We start from the raw sequence: 12,548 nt of genomic DNA on the forward strand, positions 1-12,548 counted from the left end.
GCGCCCTCTGCTGATCTTTTATAAAACAAAACGCATCTCGTGCCTATTGATGTTACGTGATCCGATCACGATGAACATGAAAAATCGATCAATAAATAAAATAAAATCACACTTATTATTTCAAGTTTTGAAAATGAATTGTATTGGTGGCTGTGGGCAATACAGATAGTTAAAGTATAACTAAAGGCAAAACCGTTTCTACTATAGTTTTGGATACAGTGGAGAGAGATTGGAATTTAGGATTTTATTGCTGCCTGTGTCCCCGTTAAAGTGATTGTAAAGTCTCTTTTTTTTTTTTTTTTGCTTTTTTTTTTTTTAATACCAGACATGTTATACTTCCTCCTCTGTGCAGTGGATTTGCACAGAGTGGCCTGGATCCTCCTCTTCTCGGGTCCCTCTTCTGTGCTCCTGGCCCCTCCCTCCTGTTCAGTACCCCCAGAGCAAGCAGTTTGCTGTGGGGGCACCCGAGTCGAGTCACAGCTCTCTGTGTCCATTCAGACATGAAGCCCCGACTCAGCCCTGCCCCTCTCTCCCCTTATTGGCTAGCTGACTTTGCTGTCTCAGCCAAATAAGAAGGGGGTCCCGGGCAGCTAAGACTCCTGCAACATCGCTGGATAAAGATAAGCTCAGGTAAGTATTAGGGGGGGCTGAGGTGGGCTGCTGCACACAGAAGAATTTCTTTATTTGTACAGTTTGCAATTATTATTGAAAGTGAAAGTTAACCACTTTACCACCGGAGGATTTTCCTGCTTTACTTTGCAACTTGGCACTGCGCGAATTTAACTGACAATTGCGCGGTCATGCAACCCTGTACCCAAACAAAATTTACGTCCTTTTTTTCCCACAAACAGAGCTTACTTTTGGTGGTATTTGATTACCTCTGCGCTTTTATTTTTTTGCGATATTAATAAAAAAAGTGCGAAAATTTTGCAAAAAAATTGACATTTTCTACTTTGACAGTTAAAAAATATCCAATATATTAAATGTTTGTCATATATTTAGGCCAAAATGTATTTAGCTACATGTCTTTGACAAAAAAAAATCCTCAATGAGCGTATTTTTAACCGCTTTAAGACCAGAAGATTTTACCCCATTCCTGACCAGGCCATATTTTGCGATTCGGCACTGCGTTACTTTAACGGACAATTGCGCAGTCATGCGACACTGTACCCAAATTAAATGTTTGTCCTTTTTTTCCCCACAAATAGAGCTTTCTTTTGGGGGGTATTTGATCACCTGTGCGATTTTAAATTTTTGAAAAAAAGAGCGACAATTTTGAAAAAAAAAACAATTTTTTTTACATTCTGATATATAACATTCCCCAAAAAAAATTTTAAAATCTAAATTTTTTAACATTTTAGGGCAATTTGTTTTCTGCTATAAATTTTTGGTAAAGAAAATCATAATAAGCGTATTTTGATTGGTTTGCACAAAAGTTATCGTGTATACTAACTACGGGAAAGATTTGTCATTTTTATTGTTTATTTTTTTTTACTAGTAATGGCGGCGATCTGCGATTTTTTTTGCGGGACTGCGGTGGACAGATCGGACCCCTAACTGACATTTTTGACACTTTTAGGGGTACCAGTGACATTACTACAGTAATCAGTGCTATAAATATGCACTGTTACTGTAATAATGACACTGGCAGGGAAGGGGTTAACTTTATTGGTGATCAAGGGGTTAAATGTATGCCTCATGCTTACTGACGTGTGTGGGGGGAGGGGATTGTGTGACACAGACACAGATCGCAGGTTCAGCTATGCTGAATCCTGTAATCTTTGACTGTCTGTCACAGAGGAGATCCGCCCGCTTTGTTTACACAAGTGGGCGGATTTCCACACTCGATCCCCGACGATTGGGGAAGAGCGGCGGTGATCACCGCCTCTCCTCCCCTGGCCCGACTCCCGCTGTGTCTGAATACAGTGGGAGCAAGCCTCCCGCTGCGCGCATGCGCCACCGAGAGGGGGCGTTGTCCAGCGACGTAGGTCTATGACGCTGGACGATAACGAGCCACTTTGCCGCAGTACCAGCTCAGTGAGTGGTCGGCAAGTGGTTAACAAAGTCCGAAATGTTAGGTTGTCCCCAGAAAAAAAAGAATGGGGAAATCTTCCAGTGGGGACATTAGTTCATCCCCTCACTATGGAGGGATTTTGTTTCTCACTTCCTGTTTTAGCTATGAGACAGGAAGTGAAGGGAAATCTCCTCATCGGGAAACAAATGGCAAAAAACTGACATGGGATATAACCCTCCCTTACTGTATCCAAAATTAAAAAAAAAAAGTTTGGGTTTTAGTTCTACATTACCCACTTCTGGACCGAAGGATTTGCCCCCTTAATGACCAGGCCATTTTTTGCGATTCAGCACTGCGTTACTTTAACTAACAATTGCCCGGTATTACGACGCTGTACCTAAATACAATTGATGTCCTTTTTTTCCCATAAATAGAGCTTTATTTTAGTGGTATCTGATCACCTCTGAGATCTTTATTTCTTGCGCTATAAACAAAAAAAGAGCGACAATTCTGAAATAAAAACAATATTTTTCACATTCTGCTATATAACATTCCCAAAAAAAAAAATTTAACAATCAAAATTTTTTAACATTTTAGGTCAATTTGTTTTCTGCTACATATTTTTGTTAAAAAAAAATTAGCAATAAGTGTATTTTGATTGGTTTGCGCAAAAGTTATTTTTATTGGTTTTTAATTTTTTACTAGTAATGGCGGCGATCTGCAATTTTTAGCGGGACTGTGACATTGCGGCAGACAGATCAGACCCCTAACTGACATTTTTGACACTTTTGGGGGACCAGTGACATTACTACAGTAATCAGTGCTAAAAATATGCACTGTTACTGTCATAATGACACTGGCAGGGAAGGGGCTAACCCTGTGGGTGATCAAGGGGTTAAATGTGAGCCTAGGGGAGTGATTCTATCTGTGGGGGGGCGTGGCTTGTGAAATGATCATAGAGACCTGTGATCCTCTATAGAAGGATCACAGGAACTCTATGATCATTCCATGAAGAAGAATGGTCAGCTGTGTTTACAACAGCTGACCGTCCTTCTCTCTCAGCGGGGAATGATCGCGGGTGTCAGGCGGCCACCGGAGCCACCTGCCCCTTGCATCAGAGTCCCCGCTGCCGAGGACCAATGCTTAATTGTTACAGGGACCTGCATAGGGGTCGATTTGGCTAACCACTATGGAATACAGGAACTGCAGAGCAGCGCTATACAGATACTGCTGAATAGCTAAGAGTCCAGCTAAGAGTCCAGGGATTCCTGCGATATCCAGCACTCCCCGCTGCATGGTACGGGCCAAGGGCCGCAAACTCTCAAGTGGCCCTGGAAATAGCTCGGGCCCCAAATTAGTCTGGGGGGTCATATTTTGCACGGAGGTAGGGGAGGGCTCCCTTTACCAAGCATTTTGGAGTCGCTAGCCCAAAATGTAATGGTCAACTTTTTCCAGAGAAAAGGCTCTGCAAATATTGTTAAATAGATAAGAGTCCAGAGATTCCTGCAGTACTCACCAATCCCCACTCCGCATTAGTGCCCAAGGGCCACACACTCCCAAGGGGCCCCCTAAAAAGCTGACCATAAAACTTCAGGCTAGCGACCTCAAAAATGTAGAGGAGGTAAAGGAAGACCTTCCCTACCTCTGGGCCTCTGGACTAATTTGGGGCCCGATCTGTGGCCCCTCAAATTCCCGATCGCGGCTGCACCATAGATTAACATAATGGGCCAGGCTAGCTTAAATGTAGGGCCCTGTGGTAGCCGAACCACGGTGCTCAGGGGCACCGAATTTGGCACATACATTTGTTAGGGGCCAATGCTTTATTTTCACAGGGACCTGCATTGCCGGTAGACTTTAGCTGACCACCGCAGAATAGTCCTATGGTATCCAGCACTCCCTGCTGTGCCGTATGGCCCGGGGGCCACATACTCTTAAGGGGCCCTAGAAAAAGTTGATCAGGAAATTTTGAGCTAACAAACCCCAAAATGTTTGGGGTGGTAAAGGAAGGACCCCCCTACCTCTGTGCCAAATATGCCCCCCGGACTCATTTGGGGTCCTAGCTGTAGCCCCTCAAATTTCCAGACTAGATTAACATAGCAGGCCAAGCTACTATAAATGTAGAGCCCAAACCACGGGGGTATTTCAGAGTGCCCCTTTAATGTGTCCCATATGAGTACTGATCGTAGTATTTCAGAGTGCCCCTTTAATGTGTCCCATATGAGTACTGATCGTAGTATTTCAGAGTGCCCCTTTAATGTGTGCCATATGAGTACTGATCATAGTATTTCAGAGTGCCCCTTTAATGTATGCCATATGAGTTATATATAGCTATATATATATATAGTAACTATATATATATAGTATATATATATATATATATATACTATATATATAGTATAGTATATATATATATATATATATATATATATACATACTATATATAGTATATATATATATATATATATATATATATATATATATATATATATATATATATATATATACTATATATATATAAATATACTATACTATATATATATATACTATAATATACTATATAATATACTATACTACTATAATATATATAATATAATATACTATATATAGTATATATAGTATAGTATATATAGTATAGTATATATATAGTATAGTGTATATATATATATATACTATAATATACTATATAATATACTATACGACTATAATATATATAATATAATATACTATATATATATATATATATATACTATATATAGTATATATATATATATATATATATATATATATACAGTGGGTACGGAAAGTATTCAGACCCCCTTAAATTTTTCACTCTTTGTTATATTGCAGCCATTTGCTAAAATCATTTAAGTTCATTCTTCTTCCTCATGAATGTACACATAGCACCCCATACTGACAGAAAAACACAGAATTGTTGACATTGTTGCAGATTTATTAAAAAAGAAAAACTGAAATATCACATGGTCCTAAGTATTCAGACCCTTTGCTGTGACACTCATATATTTAACTCAGGTGCTTTCCATTTCTTCTGATCATCCTTGAGATGGTTCTACACCTTCATTTGAGTCCAGCTGTGTCTGATTATACTGATTGGACTTGATTAGGAAAGCCACACACCTGTCTATATAAGCCCTTCCAGATCACAATGCATGTCAGAGCAAATGAGAATCATGAGGTCAAAGGAACTGCCTGAAGAGCTCAGAGACAGAATTGTGGCAAGGCACAGATCTGGCCAAGGTTACAAAAAGATTTATGCTGCACTTAAGGTTTCTAAGAGCACAGTGGCCTCCATAATCCTCAAATGGAAGACGTTTGGGACGACCAGAACCCTTCCTAGAGCTGGCCGTCCAGCCAAACTGAGCTATCGGGGGAGAAGAGCCTTGGTGAGAGAGGTAAAGAAGAACCCAAAGATCACTGTGGCTGAGCTCCAGAGATGCAGTCAGGAGATGGGAGAACGTTGTAGAAAGTCAACCATCACTGCAGCCCTCCACCAGTCGGGGCTTTATGGCAGAGTGGCCCGACGGAAGCCTCTCCTCAGTGTAAGACACATGAAAGCCCGCATGGAGTTTGCTAAAAAACACCTGAAGGACTCCAAGATGGTGAGAAATAAGATTCTCTGGTCTGATGAGACCAAAATAGAACTTTTTGGCCTTAATTCTAAGCGGAATGTGTGGAGAAAACCAGGCACTGCTCATCACCTATCCAATACAGTCCCAACAGTGAAGCATGGTGGTGGCAGCATCATGCTGTGGGGGTGTTTTTCAGCTGCAGGGACAGGACGACTGGTTGCAATCGAGGGAAAGATGAATGCGGCCAAGTACAGGGATATCCTGGACAAAAACCTTCTCCAGAGTGCTCTGGACCTCAGACTGGGCCGAAGGTTTACCTTCCAACAAGACAATGACCCTAAGCACACAGCTAAAATAATGAAGGAGTGGCTTCACAACAACTCCGTGACTGTTCTTGAATGGCCCAGCCAGAGCCCTGACTTAAACCCAATTGAGCATCTCTGGAGAGACCTAAAAATGGCCGTCCACCAACGTTTACCATCCAACCTGACAGAACTGGAGAGGATCTGCAAGGAGGAATGGCAGAGGATCCCCAAATCCAGGTGTGAAAGACTTGTTGCATCTTTCCCAAAAAGACTCCTGGCTGTATTAGATCAAAAGGAGGCTTCTACTAAATACTGAGCAAAGGGTCTGAATACTTAGGACCATGTGATATTTCAGTTTTTCTTTTTTAATAAATCTGCAACAATGTCAGCAATTCTGTGTTTTTCTGTCAGTATGGGGTGCTATGTGTACATTCATGAGGAAGAAGAATGAACCTAAATGATTTTAGCAAATGGCTGCAATATAACAAAGAGTGAAAAATTTAAGGGGGTCTGAATACTTTCCGTACCCACTGTATATAACTATATATAACTATATATATAGTATATATATATATATTTATATATATATATATAGTTACATATAGCGAGTTAGAATCTTCATATGTGTAATCATCGTACAGAGCGAGTTAGAATCTGACATTAGATTCTTCCCCGCTCTGTCTCTCGTCGAGAAATGCCCCCAACGGACTGCGCACGCGCTACAGAGCGAGTCAGAATCTGAAATTAGATTCTTCCCCGCTCTGTCTCTCGTCGGATTGTGCCCCCGACGGATTGCGCACGCGCCAACCCCAGCCGATCAGCTGTTCTGACAGGGTGACGTCACTTACGGAGCATGCGCAGTCCGACCCGGGCATTATCCGACGGAGGGCATTCCTCGACACGACACCGGCAGTGTGCCCATGGTGCAACAGTCAAATGGAACAGCAGTCGGATGATGTAGCAGTCAAAAATTACCTCAGAACAAGGGGGACCCAGGAGCGGGAGGATAACGACTATCCAACTGTGGAGCCTGGATGGTGTGGCGCTTGGGAGTGGGATGTCAGCCTCGATCACCCAGGGGAGCCTTGCTAGTGATGTGCCTCCAAACCAAGTGAGGTCCAAGATGTTGGGAGGAGGGGGGGGGGGGGAGTGAATCCATATTTATTAAATACTAGCATAAGTAATAACAGTTACCAGTGGCGGCTGGTGCTCAAAATTTCTGGGGGGCACAAAAAGAAAAATGTAATAGGTATTGCTTTGCGGCAAAAAATGCAGTAAAAAAATTGCGTGACTTTGAGGTCATGGTACAGGCATGGCACAGGTGATGGTATAGGCATGGCACAGGTGATGGTACAGGAGATGGTATAGGCATGGCACGGGTCATGGTATAGGCATGGCACAGGTGATGGTACAGGCATGGCACAGGCATGGCACAGATGATGATATAGGCATGGCACAGGTGATGGTACAGGCATGTCACAGGTCATGGTGCAGGTGATGGTATAGGCATGGCACAGGTCTTGGCACAGGTGATGGTACAGGCATGGCACAGATGATGTATAGGCATGGCACAGGTCATGGTACAGGCAGGTCATAGTAAGGGAATGGCACAGGTCATGGTACAGGCATGTCACAGATGATGGTATAGGCATGTCACAGGTCATGGTAAGGGCATGTCACAGGTCATGGCACAGGTCATGACACAGGCATGGCACAGGTCATGGTACAGGCATGTCACAGGTCATGGTAAGTGCATGGCACAGGTCATGGTAAGGGCATGGCACAGGTCATGGTAAGGGCATGGCACAGGCATGTCACAGGTCATGGCACAGGCATGTCACAGGTCATGGTACAGGCATGTCACAGGTCATGGCAAAGGCATGTCACAGGTCATGGCACAGGTCATGGTACAGGCATGTCACAGGTCATGGCACAGGTATGTCACAGGTCATGGCACAGGTGATGGTAAGGGCATGGCACAGGTCATGGTAAGGGCATGGCACAGGCATGTCACAGGTCATGTTACAGGTGATGGCATTGGCATGTCATAGGTCATGTCACAGGTCATGGCACAGGCATGTCACAGGTCATGTCACAGGCATGTCACAGGTCATGGCACAGGCATGTCACAGGCATGGCACAGGTCATGGCACAGGTCATGGTACAGGCATGACACAGGTCATGGCACAGGTCATGGCACAGGCATGTCACAGGTCATGTCACAGGTCATGGCACAGGCATGTCACAGGTCATGTCACAGGCATGTCACAGGTCATGTCACAGGTCATGGCACAGGTCATGGTACAGGCATGTCACAGGTCATGTCACAGGTCATGGCACAGGCATGTCACAGGTTATGTCACAGGTCATGGCACAGGTCATGGTACAGGCATGTCACAGGTATGTCACAGGTCATGTCACAGGTCATGGTACAGGTCATGTCACAGGTCATGGCACATGTATGTCACAGGTCATGTCACAGGTCATGTCACGGGTCATGGTACAGGCATGTCACAGGTCATGTCACAGGTCATGGTACAGGTCATGGTACAGGTCATGGCACAGGCATGTCACAGTTTATGTCACAGGTCATGGCACAGGCATGTCACAGGTCATGGTACAGGCATGTCACAGGTCATGTCACAGGTCATGTCACAGGTCATGGTACAGGTCATAAAATATGGGTATAGCTGCGCTAAAAAACTTAAAAGGTAGGCGATTGAACGCACAATAAAATAATTAACAAAGCAGCTACACTCAAATCATACACTGAGCATATGTATATAACAAAAAAGAAATAAAATATGTAGCGCTAAAATATTATGAACAAAGTCCATAAATAAAGTCCATTTCCACCAGTGATATTGCATGGCACCAATTTGCAGTAAAGTGAAAGGAATCCACCACCAAAAGGAGTGTTCAAAACACGCTTACCAGATAGTTATATGCATTGGGCCTTGAACTATCATAGAACTGCAACACACTCGGTGACAAATTGGACCGGACCTCTTCACAAAGATGAATCCCAGAATTGATACCTTGACAGTATACCTTAAGGGAGCCACTCAAAAGAAGGAAATAAAACCCCTCATAGTGCAGTAATTTCCATAAACTTTATTGGATGTAAAGCAAAGATATATAGCACTCACATTTGAGAAGGGTATAGTGTGCGAATCACACGCCGACCTGCGTGGGGCCCCTGAAGACGTCAGTCATATGTGACGAAACGCCGCGTCGGGCCGCCCTTGCTGGACGCCTACATGCAATAGAGGACATTGGCTGCTACCTTGCTAACCGATTTGGAACCACGCAGGTCGGCGTGTGATTCGCACACTATACCCTTCTCAAATGTGAGTGCTATATATCTTTGCTTTACATCCAATAAAGTTTATGGAAATTACTGCACTATGAGGGGTTTTATTTCCTTCTTTTGAGTGGCTCCCTTAAGGTATACTGTCAAGGTATCAATTCTGGGATTCATCTTTGTGAAGAGGTCCGGTCCAATTCGTCACCGAGTGTGTTGCAGTTCTATGATAGTTCAAGGCCCAATGCATATAACTATCTGGTAAGCGTGTTTTGAACACTCCTTTTGGTGGTGGATTCCTTTCACTTTACTGCAAATTGGTGCCGTGCAATATCACTGGTGGAAATGGACTTTATTTATGGACTTTGTTCATAATATTTTAGCGCTACATATTTTATTTCTTTTATGGTACAGGTCATGTCACAGGTCATGGCACAGGTCATGGTACAGGCATGTCACAGGTCATGGCACAGGCATGTCACAGGTCATGTCACAGGTCATGGTACAGGCATGTCACAGGTCATGTCACAGGTCATGTCACAGGTCATGGTACAGGTCATGGCATAGGTCATGGTACAGGTCATGGTACAGGCATGTCACAGGTCATGTCACAGGTCATGGTACAGGCATGTCACAGGTCATGGCACAGGTATGTCACAGGTCATGGTACAGGCACGGCACAGGTCATGTCACAGGCCATGTCACAGGTAATGGCACAGGCATGTCACAGGTCATGGTAAGGGCATGGCACAGGTCATGGTAAGGGCATGTCACAGGTCATGGCACAGGCATGTCACAGGTCATGTCACAGGTCATGGCACAGGCATGTCACAGGTCATGTCACAGGTCATGTCACAGGTCATGGCACAGGTCATGTCACAGATCATGTCACACGTCATGGCATTGCTGCAGCGGCTTCAATCACTTATCTGCTCTCCTGGGCTGGCTCGCTGACTCGACCGTGAAAGTCACTCCATACTCACACTGCCTGCGAGACATCCACGGCGCGCTGCTCCTCTCCTCGAGTCCTTTTCATTCTGACGGCTGATGGCGGTGGGAATCAGCGGGAAGGTGAGCGCTGCTCCTCTACTCGTCGTCGAGTCCTCTTCGTTCTTCTGAAGGCGGCGGGAACCGGCGGGAAGGTGAGCGGCTGCTCCTCTCCTGGAGACTCCTCTTCGTTCTGCGGCGGCGGGAACCAGCGGAGCGGTGACGGTGAGTGACTGACGCACGCACCGGCACCGCCCCAACGACGTCAGCAGGGATGTCCTGAATCATGATTGGTCCAGGCTGGAGTCTGGACCAATCATAAGCCAGAACAGGACTAGTGGGGAGTGTTGGGGCGTATTGCTTGCGCCCCGGTGACACCCAGAATGGCTGTCAATCGACACCTCTGCCTGGGTCCACGTGGGATGCCAAACCCCCCCCCCCCATAGCCAGCAATAAGTCCGGCGCCCCATAGTGGACTAAATAGTAATTTTTTTTTTTTTTTTTTTCTTTGAAGATTATTATTTTTTTTTTTATGATTGGGGGGGGGGGGGTGGCGCCCCTGCGCCCCCTATCGACCGGCCGCCACTGACAGTTACATACACATGCATAAACATAATAATTCATATATGTACATGGATAAAGGACATTTCATATATATACATAAAATACAGCCATACATATTCATAATACATATAATACAGTAATTCATGATGACAAAAGATAATAAAATATAAAACATTGTAAAAGGAAGAACAGCTGCGTCTTAGAAATCTCTACGCATTTCATGGTACAAGACCACTTCCTCAGGAGCAGAGGTAGCATTGTATCTATAAATAGATGTAGGTACAAATGTAAACAATAACTTTGACATCAAAAGAAAATTAAACCAACATAAGAAGGACAAAAATAATCCATTCTATCTACTTACATAAAATTGCAATATCATGCGATAATGCCAGAACCGGTCCACTGGAATAGTCTAAACCGGGCACTGCGGTGGAGGGATCCGTGCAAAACCCCGGCACCTACCAGGATATGTACACGTGCAATCTCCATGGGAAACTAGATAAATAGGGGCGTGGCCTGGAGCGGCATGTGGTAGGACGCGAGTGAGAGGAGATCTGCCGGCCGTTTATCCTGTACCCTATAATCCTGCATCTTACTATCCTGCACTGCCTCCCCTGTGCCTTCGGACAGTCCCTGGACACCCCGCAGCATGTCGCCGCCCAAGAAATCGGCAGATACGACCCCCAAATTGGATAAATTCCGCCGTCTGGAGAAGGAGCCTCAGGCCCAGGAAGGCGCAGCGGCGGGAGTGGAGGTAAGCTCGGGGGGAGCCGAGACAGCACGGGTCCTTGAGGCCATTTCACAGTGCCAGGCTACCCTTACCACCAAGATAGAGGAGGTGAAGATTGATATATTCTTGGTCCGCCATGACCTCCAGAAGCTGAGGGAGAGGGTCACAGAGGCAGAGCATAGGATAAGTGGTGTTGAAGACTCCCTGCCCCCCTACAGCATATATCAGACAATCTCCAGCTACAAGTCACGCAGTTCCTATTGAAGCAAGATGATATGGAGAATAGGCTGAGGAGATGCAATATCAGACTGATAGGCCTGCCTGAGGGTGCTGAGGGTTCTCATCCATCAGACTTTCTGGAACAACTGCTAATTGATACATATGGCCGTGAGGCTTTCTCCCCCACTTTTGTGGTGGAGAGGGCAAACTGCCTTTCTGGCAGACCACCGCCTCAAGGAGCACCCCCCTGCACTTTTATTGCCAAGCTCCTTAACCTCAGGGACAGGGACACCGTCCTCAGGCTCACTAGAGAAAAAGGCAACATCCCCTTTGGCAATGGGAGACTTGCAATCTTCCCTGATTTTTTGGCAGAAGTCCAGAAGAAGCGCAAAACCTTCCTCGAGGCTAAACGCAGACTCCGTGTTAAACATATTGAGTACACCATGCTGTATCCTGCCCGCCTTCATGTGGAAGGTGAAGATAGAGTGCACTTTTTTGATGACCCCGAGGCTGCCATTACCTGGCTGGAAAACCTTGAGGCACGGGGTTGAGCGTGCCTCATGCCCCCCCCCCCTGGAAACTACCTACTTGCACCCTGTAGGATCCGACCTCTACCTCTCTGGAATGTTGCGCCCGAGAGACTACTCTTACTTTGCCTTTCCGCTCATGATGACATTCCTTCCCTATGGATTGCCTCTGCAGACATCCATCATGCTGGTTGTTGTTCATGGTTGCTGTCCTGGCTCCCCCCGCAGGGAGGCCTGCTTCCTCTAATGTCCACCTTGCCGGTAGTATTTGCATTTCTCTACTACCCCTTGCAGGCCGACGGGGCGCC

Source organism: Pelophylax lessonae, assembly GCF_965119305.1.
Source record: "Pelophylax lessonae genome assembly, chromosome: 2".
In the NCBI taxonomy this organism is placed as follows: domain Eukaryota; kingdom Metazoa; phylum Chordata; class Amphibia; order Anura; family Ranidae; genus Pelophylax; species Pelophylax lessonae.